Genomic DNA, 15,504 nt, shown 5'->3' with positions numbered 1-15,504 from the left:
GAGAACCAACCCATTACTTATCATATGAAACACAGTATTCCCATTATCTATCCTCAGTGAAAACAGAGGGAATGACTTTATGGTAGCACAGGATCAACCTTCCTTTCAGAGGCATGAACCCATACATTAAGCCTGAAAGCTGAGTTTTGTGCAAAACACTTTGAGGCAGTAGTTGCATACTAACTGAGCAGTTGAAACCCTAGAGTTTTTCATCCAGCTAATATGTTAAATATGTTGATAATATCAATAAAGCTTTAAAAGCCTTTCTTTCCTTTATACATTAGGCACCATAAAAAGCATCAGTTCTGAAAAATGTATGATTTTTGTTATAAGTCTACTAATACCCCATTATCCTTAAGATAACCTTAGATACCAAGAGCCCTTAGATAGGTCTTGGCTCTGACTTGCTTAGTTTTAGCGATTCATTGTGCCACATATAATAGGCACATGATACTAGAATAGTATGCACATGAAATAATAGGCACATTATACCCTTTTTTAAACCTAGATCTGTAGTAAATATGACCTCATATTCCCTGTCTGTGCTCGGTCCGGAACAAGAACATTTGGATTTTCAAGGGGACTGGGAGGGGAATGTTCCTATTCTGGCCTTTGGTCTGCATGCATAAAGACTGGCCTCTGATACAGGTTAATGGATGAAGTGGAAACTGAGTCCTGTCTCCTGCAGGCAAATGAGAATGATCTGTTAGTTTAGTAGTCCCAACACACAGCTCTTTGGGTGGCATCCAACCAAAAGTTTGGTCCTCAAACCTTGCTCACACACACATACCAGGTTATCTTCCTAGATTCTGCTGCATTTGGGGAGCTGCACATCTGTGACATATGTTGATGGAGGAGGAAAATATCTTTCTCCAGACTGAGAGAATTTTTTGTGTTTCAGCACTTTCATACGGTGTGAGGTTTTTTCACCCAAATATTTGTCTTAAAAATGGAAAGGAAGCAGAATTTTCTTGATACACGAAAAAAATATAATCCTACATAATGGCAGCACAGAACAAAAAGAAGGACTAATCATCACCTGGTCCATATCACAATCATAGAATGTATTTACTGAAACAAAATAAAGATTGGATTAAGACATTACTTCATTTGGCAGCGCTTCCATGGACAAAAGGGACATTTCCTTGTATTGATTTTCAGATGCAGTTCCTCTTTCACCACAATTTGGTTCCTGTAGTAATTGGTATGAAATCAATATTTTTTTATGTACCTCTCAGCCCACATCCCAAATGAACTTGTTTAAATAGGCCAGACCCTGTAGTCCAAAGGACACCTAAACTCTTGGAAGGGTTTTATATGAGCAGGAATGAGAAATGTTTCATTCCCCGAAATTCAAATTAGAATAAACCATCTCAAAGCAAGAGAGAGGAAACCACAAGTTTATTATAAAATCATTCTGCTTCGTATTCCATAATGGTTTTTGATGGAAAACTAAATGAATCATCTTATCTTTTATTTGTGAGACGAAACTTGGAGCAGCTGCTGAGCTTCTTCTAGATGCTATGTATGCTCTGAATGGTTGGACACTTCTGGTAGTTTTGCAGGCTGTCCTGCAGTTGTGATGCTGCGTACAAGATGTGTTTGCTCAAGGGGTCCAGTCATCATGCTAAATAAAATCGTTCACTTTGGTTGGCAAATATTGACTTAAGCTGTTAGGCTTTTATGTATTTCAGAGACTCACAATGTTTGAGAGCTCAGCAAGCAAACAAGAACAGGTACAGGAAGTTATTGTGATGTTTTGGACTCATGTTTGTTTTTCTACTGCTGATGTATGTTCTCCATTGTATGTGGCTTGTTACTAATGACCTTGTTATATAGTGCACTGTGGCTGATAAGGCCAAAGGCTTTAATAGAATACAAATATGTTTCACATTTCCACTTGAAGAGTTTATTTTAATTGTGTTTTGAAATGTACTGTACCCTAAAGGTGCTCTCTCCTCTGTAATGTACTTTCTAGAAATAAAATCCTGTGAAGAATGGAATGTAAAATGGGGTGAGGTGTAATGGACAGTTTTGTATTAAATTGGAGCTGCATCTGATAGTACCATTCAGCACAAATCTAAACAATCCTAAACTATGGAAGAAAATTAAACAAGGGGTCAGAAGGAATGGTTTTTCTGAGTGTCTGGTTTATTAATTTCTCTGAGGTCCCTGAGGAAGAGAAACAAAGCAAATACTGAAAAGCCTCCTAAAGTTTCTGGGATTTTAGTGTGGGTTTTTAAATTTTTTTGCTCCTTTTGTAGAACAGCAGAATCATAAACACATGATACTTGGCCTTTTAATTGAAGGGTGTCTTTTTCTAAATGTCTTGCTTACAGTGTTTTGTTTATCAGTTACATCACCCCAGCAATAACATGACTCCGATCATGAGTCAGTTCTCATGAGTTCAGAACTCATTTCTGGAGTCAGAATTGTGCAGTAATGATGTAGAAGAACTGTTGATAAAACAGCACTACTTCAAAAAATATTGAGGAGGAAATCTGTCAAGGAGTTTAGAAAATGCTGGATGTTTCAGTATGTTGGATACTTCTACAAAAATCGAGCCATGATTTCACTTCTTCATTGGTTCTTTGCAAGTAAATAGAAGTTGGACCGCTTACCTTGGGAGAGCTGGCCAGAGATGGCAGGAGATGGAAGAGATGGGGTGTTTTGAAAAAACTTCTGGCCAGTGTTGGCTGCAAGTTCCTGGTCTTGAAATAAGATAATTTATCTCACCAAAGGTTTTTTTTTTCCTTCTTTTTTTTTCCTTCTTTTTAATTATAGCAAATTACTGTGTAAAATAAGTAAAAAGACATATATCAGGCTTCTGTTAGTATTGCTAACTTTTTCCTACTTCTATGCTGTGGTTAAAACGTCATCTTTTTTGGAATATCTAAGCTAAATATTTAGATACAAGTGAAGGAGTTTACATACATTCAAAGGGAGAGTGGGCAAGCACTTGAACAAGGGAACCCTTGGGGCTTACAAATTACATGGCTTACATGAAGTTCAGGAAAACCCCCAACCTGAAAGTAGAGACTAGGGGGGAAATACTGCATGTGCTTCTCTTGTTCTTACTCGTCTCTGTCTATTTTGGATGCTGTTCAAGAGACAATATGGGTCTATGTGACCCCATGTTTGGAGCCAGGGAATTGAATCTTAGCACTCATGCATGCTGTCTTCGGAGTGCAAAGGATGATAGGCACTGCCTCCAACAGCCTCTGTGTCCTAACAAGAGTATGAGAAGGATTTTGTGTCAATGCTGTGCTGGGCATAGCTCAGTAGACTATTGCAGGTGTGATAATCGCAGAAATGATATCTAAATAAAAATCCATGAATGTATTCAAGTTACTGAGTCCATGAGAACTACCATGTCCTCCTAGAAGACAGTCCCCAGAATATTAAACTAACAGGCAACAGGATCCTCTTGCACATCCTAATCTATGAAGAACAAAAGAGGCACATCAGCTGTTTTGAGCTTTTAACCATAGCAAGACCTCGTCTAGTCTAGCCTTAAAAAAGATGGATAGATCTACCTGAGAAGATTAATGACAGGAAAAGCATTTATTTTCTTCACAGAAGACCCTTCTAGTATCTTTAATACAGCTGCCTGGATTATACTTGGGCACAAAAAAATTCAACAATCCAGGAATAACTCTTTTATTAAAGACCTGACTGCAGAAAGTTTGTCATCCTTTTCCAGTGTATTTGCTCTTCTTATATCCAAATAAAGAATGCAAGTGGAGTGATGTGCTAAGTGTGTATTCTCCAGTAATAAGCTTGAGGTGTGATATTTAAGCAGAATTTAGGTATTTTCATTTATATGATATGGGCTGATATGTGTGCAGCACAGAGCTGAGACATATGCATGCCCCCATAATTTTGGGACACAGAAAAAGGAAGTGTCTTAATTACTGGGGTGAATGTGGCTAGTTAAATCTTACCTGTTGTAAAGACGATTGAAGTGGGCATCTTGCCAATAAAAGAATTGGAATGGAGAAAGTTAGAGAGAAATAATCTGAATCTTCTTTCTAAGATGATTCCAACTTATATTTATTTCTAAGAGATCTTGTAAACAATTCAGAACTGTGGAATGGTTGTAAGAATTGTGTGTTGAAATTCTGTAATCAGTGTACACAGGTTGTCAATGAAAAAGATCACAGTGACTTGAAATTGTTCACTTGATTAAATTGGACCTATAGGAGTAAGAGAAGCTCTGTTGTGAAGTGTAGTGTTTGTGTGACGCTTTGCTAGTTTATTTGGGTTGTGAACATGTTATTAATTGTCATGTAATAACATGTTTTTAAACTAAGCACTTTTTGAAAATCAGATATACTCTATTGCTTATTTCAGCATTTTTAAAATGGCATGGCTCAGAAACCAAGGAGCTGAACACTGACATTTTAAAATTCACATTTCAAATTATGGGGACAAAGTGAGAAATTATGTTTTGGTCTCTAGCCAAGTAATTCTTTGGAATAATTGCATGAGAGTATTTGCTTTGTAACTACAACATTTTATCTGGCTAAATGTCTGTTTACTAGACAGATCAGAAGAGTACATAATTGCCTAAAGTTCACTGACAGAGGTTGGGTCACTCAGAGCTTTCTTTCTACGAACATGCTGGTTTGTTCAAAAACTTTATTAGAGCAACTGTTTCTTACCTTGGGTTTTCCACCTACTAAGTTGAAAACTTCTGATTCTCTCTAAAATAAAAGAGAAGCTGAGAATATGACTTTGCCCCCAAAGTGTAAAAATTTACAGTATAGGACAATTGAAAATGACACAACTTTCTGAAATGAAATGTGTGCAGTACAAAGGAGAAAGTTTTCTTAAGCTAAAACAAACAGCTATCAGTACGTAATGTAATTACAGACAAACTGTGGCATGTTCCACAGTAAAATGCCTCTGCGAGAACACAAAACATTTATTTGCTGTTTATTGTATCTTTAGACTGAGTTCAATCTCTCATAAATTTCAGTTGGTGTGTTGAAAAAAGTTCACCAAGGCCTGAGCCTCCTAGGAGACAAAGAGATGTGTAGATCTTCTGCATTGTGTTGCAAAAAGACAGCTTTTTTCCCTTCTTAGAGAGCTAAGGTCTGCACTGTTCTGCAAAGATGTCAGTTGTGAATTGTAATTCACAAGTCTTCAGCAGAACATGGAGATATAAGTGGTGATTGCAAACTTTAATAGGCGTAATCTAGTAAAATATTGAAGACCTTAAGACTAAACTGAAATTCCAGAGCTTATTCATATAGGTTTCTATAGAAAATATGTTACTGAATTTAAATATTGAATATGTCTAATATTTACCCAGACTCTGTTCTCAGTGCACAATAAAGAAACCTTACAAAGAAGCGTGGAAATTTTCAATGAGTGAACAATTCTCTATTGACTGAGTTGTTTTTTCTGTTTTCCAGCAAATGCTGTTGATCACTTACTGACATCCTGAAAATATTTTAATGTATATTTCTAAACTTATGCATCCGCTACTGTAATTAAACACCCTGTCTCTTCAATAACTGCTATACTCCCATATGCCAAAGCTAAGATGAGTGCAACTGTTTTGGTTCAACTTGAAATGAATAAATATATATGTATATTTAAAAGTGAAAAATGCCGAAGTAGAAGCAATTCTATAGGCATGAAAGCAGGTTGCACCTTTGCAGTTGTGCCTTTGTAGAAGTCCTATTTTGGTGTAAAAACACTCTCCCTGCCGGAGGTAGGGGCATGATGGTAATGATGGTGGTACTGTACCATTTCAAGTTTCCTGGTATGAGTACAGTGATATAATTGTACAAATATATAAGAATACAAACCACTCAGACTCCAGATTCAGATTATTTGAGGAAAAGGTACAGTTGAAAAAATAGAGAGGAACCTTATAGAGGATGCTTACCTGCACTTCTCTCCTTGTTCTTGCCATCATATCCTTTTCTATTATGTCATGAGATATCCGTTGATATAACTAGAATTGTAGGATTTAAACATAATTTACATATGAACGTTGTTTGAGATTTGTTTCAAAGGACTAAATGTAATCATTATGACAAGACCTTTACATGATAGCAATATTTAACAGCCAGTAAGCATTTGGGCTGTTATATTCTCCTTTCTTGTTGAAGGCTGAAGGACATTACAAAGAGAAATCTTGTGTTGGGAAGGATGACTGAATCCTTAGTGGTACTCTAATCCTTCCCAATCCTTAGTGGACTAAGGGTCTAACTAGCTTAGTGGACTAAGACCTCTAACTGTGTGACTGGGACAGCAGCTGTATTAGAGATGTAAATGGGGGACTAGCATAATTCTGCACCAGAAAACACCTGATTCCTTCCCACATTCTCCTGTATCAAAGACCATGGCAGAAAAGCAGCCACTTGAAGGGGGAGATCCCTCCTCTGCTACATGCCTTCCCATCTATGGGCTTTCTGCCTAGTGCTTCTCTCTGGATGTAGGGTATTGTTGCTGTCTTTGCTCTCATTCTACAGGTTTTGTGTTGGGGCAATGACAGTCCTTGAATTAGTCCTTGAATACAGATGCCTTAGTATTTTACATGCAGTTTGTGTTTGCAAATGAATTTTTACAATTCAAGTTCTCAGAGAAATAGATTGTTTAGCTGCCTGGAGAATGAAAGCTCCACCAGCCTCAGCCTCACTCCAGTTAAAGGGCCAAGTCCACAAAACAACAGTGTTTGGAGAAACTAAAACATTGATTAATGCTTTGGGACCCTTCTACAGCTGAAGAAGCACTCTTCCTCCTTTCCTCCTTGCACAAAGACTGAGAGATTTATTTCAAAAGGGATAACTGGTCTTCTACTTAACAGGATGCAAAGACAACATGGCTGGTAATTTGAGGTTTGAAGGTAATTATTGGATTAGATTGACAGGACTGAGGGAGAAAGAAAACGCAGGTACTGTAAAATCAAAGTGAAGTTTCTGAACTGATAGGAGCAAAAGAGTACTGAAAAAGAAGAAAAAGGGTTAATATAATCTGTGTAGCATCTCATAGCTTGTAATCACACAATTTTTGGCTATAGTGAAGCTAATGTTGATAAGATAAAAGGGGACTCAGTTGCGTGGGCAATACTTGGATCTCCATTAGGAATTCAGTCCAGTGTTCATCACGTGATGATGTTGCTGAATTAGAGCCAAAGGCTGTAAACTGCTACTGAAGATAAACCTTCTGTATTTACAAAGAACAAGGTTTGCATAGATGTTATGAAGACAGAAAAGTCTGTTTCCTCCATATTGTAGGAAGCAGTAGTGTCATGAGTACTGAAATAAATTTTTGTGAGTCCATGATCAGTATTACTTCATGCTGTACTAAGGGTGGTGAGGTCAGGACCATGCTTGTATAGCAACCCTTGAGACTGAGAGAATGTGGTACTTCGTAGCCTTCTTTTTTTACTCCTTCACTGTATGCTTAAAAAAAACTATTTGGAAGTTTGGAATCCCTGTTGTGTGACAGAGGAAATAATAGCAGTAATTTAATATGTATCTGGTCCAGTTCACTTAACTTGTATATTAAGATTGAGAAGATAGGAAAATGCCTATGTCTGGAATTTTGAAAGAGGATACAGAGGAATTCTGGACTATACACCTTTAAAATAAATGGATTGAAAGAAAAGACGCCTCCCAGTAAAACAGAATACAAAGAAAGCACTGGAATTAATTTACTTTCACTGTACTGTAGAACATAGCAGCTACAACACTGGTTAACCTTTTTTTGTCTGCCCACCTGTTAGGACTTTACCATGTTGGCTTGTCAGGGCAGGGCTTGCCCTTTTTTAAGTCTAATCATTCTCTACAGTTGTTTAACTCCCTCATTAAAAAGAAGAAAGATACGGATTTTCCTTGAAGTATTGCCATACTGTGTTGTATTCTGTGTTTTATACCTGAGTAATGATAGATAATATTCAGCTATACAAATGATACAAAACTCGGTTGCCATATATGGAGTAATGCCAGATACTTTTTTAAAAAGCATGTGTTTATTCTCTGCTCTCTCTTCTTCTTCTTTTTTTTTCCTTTTCTGTTTTTTTTTTTTTTTTTTTTTAATAAATTGCCTTTTTTAGGTACCTGGGATTGCATGGTTTTCAAAGAAGAATCCAAAGAAATTTCTTTAGGAACAATGGATTTTATCTTTTTTCCAACATCTGCATGGTCTGCTGTAGAAGAGCACATCAGTTCTGTTTCCAGCCATGATGACACCCAGGACAGGCTTCTTCAACTAAGCTGAGCATTCATCTTGTTGAATCATTTGGCTGACTGTGAGTATCAGATCCATGCACTTCCTCTGGGACCAGTAATTACTGTGTGCAATGCGCACCGTTACTGGAAATAACAAAGTGATCCACAGTAAGGAGTAAGGAATCAGTCAAGTCAGGAATAGGGTGGGCTTTGAAGATAATATAAACTATGTTTTCGTGTTGACAAAATACTCAAAGGCTTTTGTTTATGCTTTTTCCCTAAACAAGGCTTCCCAGACATAAATCAATATGGCAGTATTTGAATCTCAAGAACTAACAAGAACTCAAACACTAAGTATAGTTTTCAGCACTTCGTAACTACTCATTATGTTTATTTCCCACTTTTCTTTGTTATTTGTTTCCTGTCTCTGTTCAGAGCCAACACATTTTTGGCTTTCAATTTGAAGTGTGAGGCACTGCCAATCAGCAGGAAATATAATACAGATAAGATTCATATAAAGTCTTTTGAACTGTTAAAATCTCTGGATGGGAAATGGACGTTAAATTGTTTACATTTGGCACAAGAAGAAAAAGTTCCATTTTTATATTCAAAGCCTCTCCACCTTTGTAAATGAAAACAAATCACATGGGTCACATAGAGTTCCACTTCTGTAAAATCCATCATAAGTCTGATAAAAACTTTTGTAAGTCAGCAACTTTATCTGTAGCTTGTTTGAAAGTCATTCTGTAGCTTAAAATGAAGTGGCCCTTTGCCCTCTATCTTTTAGAAAAGTACTGTATCAGGAACACGCTCATGACACAGTAAAAACACTAAAATGTTAAAACCTCTTTTATTAGTTTTTTAATTCTTTTAAAGAGATATGGAATGTTTCTGCATAATTTTACTTTTTCCGTATTAGTCCCACACTTCTAATTTATTGAGAATATATATGCGAAGCTTATGGCTCCAGGATCTGTTTCTACTTTGCTTTGTTTAGTGTGCAAACAAGAATCTTCAGAGATGACACCCTCCCCCTGAATTCTGTGGTTCTACAAATTTACAGCGTGCAAAAAAGGAAAACACTCTGTCTCAGTTTTCTGAACATTAGGTGCATTGGAACTCAAAGTTAATGTTCACATTAGAGGGGCGTTTTTATGTCGAGTCTTATATGTGTGCAGGATGTAGCTCAGACAGATTCTGGATGGCAGGAAATCTCAAAGATGAAGTTGGGAACAGTATCACCTTTGGAACAGTTAAGCATTGCTAATGAGTACTAATCATATGGCAAATCAGAGAGTGAGAAGCAGTCTCTGGCATAGCTGCAGGCTGTTATATGGAATATCTTATTTTTCAAAGCCAGCAGAAGGAGTAATAGCTGAAAAAGATGTTCAGGACAGGCTTGCCAACAGAAAAGCACTTCAGCAACTGAAAATATTCTTCAGGATCTGCAGGAAAGGAAACCCATTTGGAGGAGAAGCTTAACCTTGAAGCCTTGTGACATTTTGCGGTTGGATGGAACACCCCGTTGATGATGGATATGGATGAATAGACACTAATTTAATTCAGGGAGAAAAATCTCTTGAAATTATAATTAAGGGTTATGCAATGTTGGCAAAAGCATGATTCCAGGGGTAGGACTTTAGCTACTGCTTATGCTCTTATCTTCTTTGGATCACTTAATGCAGGAATTTTCATATGAAACATGTTCTTTCTGATGTCTCTCCAAAGCAGAGGTCATAGAGCTACAAACGTTGTTGAATACTGAGGAATCCTAAACAATCCTGGCTGCATGTCCTCAAGAATGTTGTAAACCAAGTGACTGCGGACACACAAAATTCATCATCTTTGTTTCAAGGACTTTTAGGCCAAATGATTGAGTATTGTGAATCTAGTGGATGTGAAGATTGTGAAAATTCATATTTTAGTTATCTTTCATTTCTCCATGGAATATTAGAAGGGACAAGTACAACCTTAAAAGCTTCTGTTTAGTAACTAAGAAAAACATCAACAACTTTTTAATTGTTATCAAAGATTTTATAGAATGCAATAATTTATAATAGGGTGTGCTTGAAAATAGAAGTAATTCAACAGCATTAATGAAATTTGACATTGGATTTGATGAAGGTGTCTGCATAGCAGATGCTTTACTAGTGAATACTTGGCTCTACAAACACAGTAAAGTGCTATAAAAATAAAATTTAAAATACTTATTCAGACAATTAAGAAGAAAAAAAGTGTTCTGGGTAAAAAATAGTTCGGAATTTCAGTGTGTGAAAATGTATTGTCACCCTTCATAGGAAATATATAATTCTGAAAAGGAGGACACCTAACCATTTTTATCTGAGTTTATGCTGGAGACCCTGATTCATTTGCCTTATTAAAATGAGTAAGTTACACCTGATGAAATGGGTCCTCTGTCTGAAGGATGTTTTTCCACACTCTGTTGATGACTCAGGAAAGCTGCAGCAATATTCTATCAAAGTGAGACTGTAGTTAACTGGGACTACAAATAATTAGAAGATATCAGAAAGAATAGACTGTGCAAGAGTTCTTAGTTTTCTTGTTTTGCTCAGCATTGAAAAAACTTGTGATACTGTCAAGCTGAAATAGTCTTCTGGGTTGGGAGAATATGAAAGGGGCACATTTAAGCACAAACCTGATGCTACCAGTTCTTTTGGATCACATCATAGGATTTGTAAAGATGTTATTGAACTGAAGGAATGATCTCACCCTGCAGCACAAACATGGCCTGTTCTGAGGTAAAAAGTTGGATGTGAAATTCATAGCTGGAAAATCACCAGTCTTCCGAAGAAAAAGATAAGTTATTTGTCAAGTTTTATGAAAATAGGTGAAATTCTTCCAAATAAAGTGCGTATTGTAATACAAATTTCATATAACTCAACTAGCAGCTGCAACATCATTGGATTCCGTAACAGTTTGGTGCTAATTGGGATAGATTTTAACTCTTTTTTAAAGAATTCTGGAGAATACAACAGCAATACTGATATTATGTGAATGGTCTGTTATTTTTCCAGATCATGACTTGAAAACACTTGCTAAAGTTGCAAATCTGTATATCTCTTTCAAAAGTTTCTGAATAGTCACTATTTGGATTTCTAACACAGCCTTCAATTAGCATTGTAGCTCTTTGTACCAAGCTTTGTGTAATCTTGTCTTTAACTTCTGGATGACTTTAACCTTCTTAATTGTGTATGCAAAACTCAGAGCTTAATCAAAATTCTGGTTCTTTGTAGTTACTGTTGATATGCCTGTAACTCTCAAGGCAAGCTTCCTGAAGGAAGACTAGGGAAAACACGAGCCCACTGCTGAATGGGGAAAGGAAGAACCTGATGAAGAATGGCACAGAAAAGGCCAGGGTACTCAATTCCTTTTTTTTTGTCTCATTCATCATTTATAAGACAGGCCTTCAGGAAGCCCAGGCCCCACAGACAAAAGGGAAGGTCTGGTGCAAGGAAGACTTACTGTCAGTGGAGGAGGACCAGCCTGCTTGAGTCAACCACTTGAACAAGCTGGACATACATAAGTCTGTAGTGCCTGATGGGTCACCCATGAACGCTGAAGGAGCTGGCTGATGCTGTTGCAAGTACATTCTTGATTATCTTTGAAAGATTATGCCAACTAGGAGACATTTCTGAAACCTGGAAGAGAATAAATGTCACTCCTATCTTAAACAAGGAAGATCTGGGGAACAACAGGCTACTTGACATCACCTCAGTACCTGGGAAGGTGATAGATAATATACTCTTGGAAAACGTTTTCAAACACATGAAAGACAAAAAAAGTGATCAGGAGTAGTTAGCATATATTTATTAAGGGGAAGGCATGCTTAACAAATCTGATAGCCTTCTAGAATGAGGTGACTATCTTGATGGATGAGGAGAGAAAAGCTGATGTTGTTTCCCTTGACTTTAGTACAGCCTTTGACACTGTCTTCCATAACACCCTTGTAGACAAGATGACAAGGTACAGGTTAGATAAATGGACAGGCAGGTAGACTGAAAACTGGCTCAGTGGTTGGTGTGAGAGGGTTGTGAACAGAGACACAAAGTCCAGCTGGAGGCCAGTCATTAGTGGTTTACGTCAGGGGACAATGCCGAACCCATTACTGTTTAACGTCTTCATTAATGAAGTCTGCACTGAGGCAGAGCACACCCTCAGCAAGTTTGCAGACAATACAAAACTGGGAGGAGCGGCTGATATATCAGAGGGCTGTGCTGCCATCCAGAGGGACCTTGATGGGCTGGAGAGTTGGGCAGAGAGGAATCCATGCAGTTCAGCAAAGGAAAATATGAAGTCCTGCCCGTGAGGAGGAATAGTCCCAGACACCTGTACACACTGGGGGGTGACCTGCTGGAGAGCAGCTCTGCAGGGAAGGACCTGGAGATCCTAGTGAACAACAGACTGACATTGAGATGGCGAAGCATCATCTCAGCAAGGAGGGCCAACATCCTCCTGGGCTGCAATAGGCAGAGCATTCAGTACCAGCAGGTTGAAGGAGGTGATCTTTCTCTTCTACCCAGTACTGGTTAGGCCACATCTGGAGTGCTGGGTCCAGTTCTGGGCTCCCCATTACAAAATATGGATTTACTGTAGTGAGTCCAGTTCAAGAAAGGACTCAACAAAGTTGATTAAGAGACTGGAGCATTTCTAATATGGGAATAGGTTGAAAAAACTGGGACTATTCAGCCTGGAGAAAAGAAGACTCAGAAGGATCTTCTCAATGTGCATAACTGATGGGAGGAAATGAAGAAGAGGGAGCCAGACTTTTCCAAATAGTGCCCACAGAAAAAAAGAGGCACTGGGTAGAATCTGAAACACACAAAATTCCCTCTGAACACAAGAAAGCACTTTTTCAAGGCAAGGATGATCAAAAGTTGGCACAGGTTGCCAGAGATGTTGTGGAGTTCCTTTCCCTGAAAATATTCAAAACCTGACTGGACATGATCCTGCTTTAAGTGTATGACCTCAAGAAGTCCTATCCAACCCCAGTCATTCGCTGATTTTGTGAATATAATGGGTTTTTTTGAAATTATAACCATTCTCTGCTTCCTCTAGGCTCAGTATGAAGAAGCTCAGTGGACAAAATTTCAGTATTTCATTTCCTTTAACAAGTAAACCCCTCAAGGTCCTTCCATATAATAACTATGGGAAAGTTGAGAAGGAGCTGTGCTCACAAAGAATCAGGAGTATTTGGAAAGTTTTATAGTGGGTAACTTACTGATATTCACTATGGGTAATAGCTTTAAAAACATTCATGAGGATCTCTTTGGTTGGTGATTTGTCTAATTGAAATGGGAGCTGCTGAGAGGTGCTACCAAGACTATGCTCTTCTCAGTCATTTGCCACAGTCCCATGTCAGCATAAAAACAAGGGGCAAAGGAGCTCTAATACAAAAAGCAGAAACAGCTTGCATATTGCTGAGTTCAGCCTGGAATTGCCCTCTCCTGGTGGCCATTCCGTGCTCTCAAGAAGGCCTCGGAGTTTAGAAGGGCACAGAATCCACCTCTATTTTTAGATTTATACAATGGTGTGGTTTGGGATTAGTTTAATTCCAGAACTGGATGATAAGGAGTATCACATAATTAATTCAGGAATTTAACAGTAGCTGATGATTTAACATGCTGGGAGGTATCTGCTCTTAACCATATACTCGCACATATTTGCCTTCAAATACTTTTGAAGTTTTATTACTAAAACAAGTCATAGTGAAAACTGGCAGGCCATTACATTAACTATTTTGCTAGATTCAGGCCTTTAAAAATGAGTCTTCACCAGACAACACACCCTTAGACTTTCCTCTCACCAGCACTGTAGGCTGGAGAGATAAGATGATGGAAGCCCTTGGGCCAGGTATTCCCCTCCCTGAGACCAGGTTCAAGTCGTGGTAGCCACCAGCATGACTCAGACAGCTTCCCCTATCTGGCAGTCTGCAGTGTTTTGAAGATGAAGACATATTGTATGCTAGGAAGTTAAAAGGGCTGAAAGGTCCTTTTCTGTTATGTTCAAAGGATAAACACCCTTCCTATTAGATTTCATTAGTGATGCTGAAGGCAGAAAATATCATCCATTTAAAAACACAGTATTATGTTGTTGTTGTTATGACATTAAGGCATGGAATTATTGTATTTTACCTTTACAGATAGTGTACATGATGTGTTGTCATGTTTATGTTAATTCTTAAAGAGCATATAACACTGATTTGAGGTGTGTGTGTGTGCACGTGTGTTCAGGGAATGTTTGGAATATTTACGATTTAGTTATTACACCTAACTGACCTAGTTTTGAATCTGTTGGAGTGTATTTGAGTCCTAGGTTAATTTACATAATACCAGAGTTTTGGAAAAAGAATCAAGTTCCATGAGATTTTCTTTATCTGTGTTTCCCATCTGGCTTGCTGTTACAGGCATTTAATCCTGTGTTTGCTGCCAATGTTTCCCAGAAAGCCTTATAATTGCTTGGAATTTGTATGAACAGTTCCAGTCTGGTGCACAATTAGGGATGCACTATAAAATTTTCATTGCTCGATTTAGTTGAAATTATAAGATGGATGGGTAACAATAATGACCATAGTTGTACCATATAAAAATGACTACTGGAAATTTACAAGAAGGAAAATTTAATGGTAAGTATTTCCTTTTCTTTTACTCTAGAGATGAGGGGAAAAGGAAATATAGCAATATAATTTAAAAGAAATGCTTGATGTTCTAAGATACTTTCTTTCTTTCCCCTACAGTTGCGTATCTCAAACTGGAAACCTGTGATTCAGAATATGTTTATGTGCCCCTTTAAGAGGTTGATATGGGGTTTTGGATGATATGTAAACATGGCATGTGCTTTCCCTTCTCCAGAAAAATAAATGTAAATATGCTGTTTATTTTTATATAAACAAATGGTTCACTTGTTAATGTTCTCTTTTTTTTTTTTTTTTTTTTTGACTTATGTGCTTGCTGATGATGCAGGGTGGCATATGTCCAGGAGTGATTGGCAGCTGGCATCAACATGTCATGAAAAAAACTGGCAGATTACCCAGTAGGAAATCCTTTACGTTGAATGGCCCTGATTGGAGGTGCTTTTGAAAGGAACTTCATGTTTATAGCTTGTCAGAGTAGGACATAAAGATCCCGATTCTTTTCTTGTTTGTTTGGCTAACTGCTATGGTTTCAAAAGTTGTTATGTCTTTAGCCACGTGTTTTCTGTGAAGTCAAAAGGAGCTGTGAAAGGAAGTGTTGTGCAGCTCAGAATTCAGAGTGTAACAATGAACACACTTGTCTGCAAGTTATGAACAGGAGAGCTT

Source organism: Phalacrocorax carbo, chromosome Z, assembly GCF_963921805.1.
Source record: "Phalacrocorax carbo chromosome Z, bPhaCar2.1, whole genome shotgun sequence".
NCBI lineage: Eukaryota > Metazoa > Chordata > Aves > Suliformes > Phalacrocoracidae > Phalacrocorax > Phalacrocorax carbo.
This window is presented reverse-complemented; position numbering follows the sequence as displayed.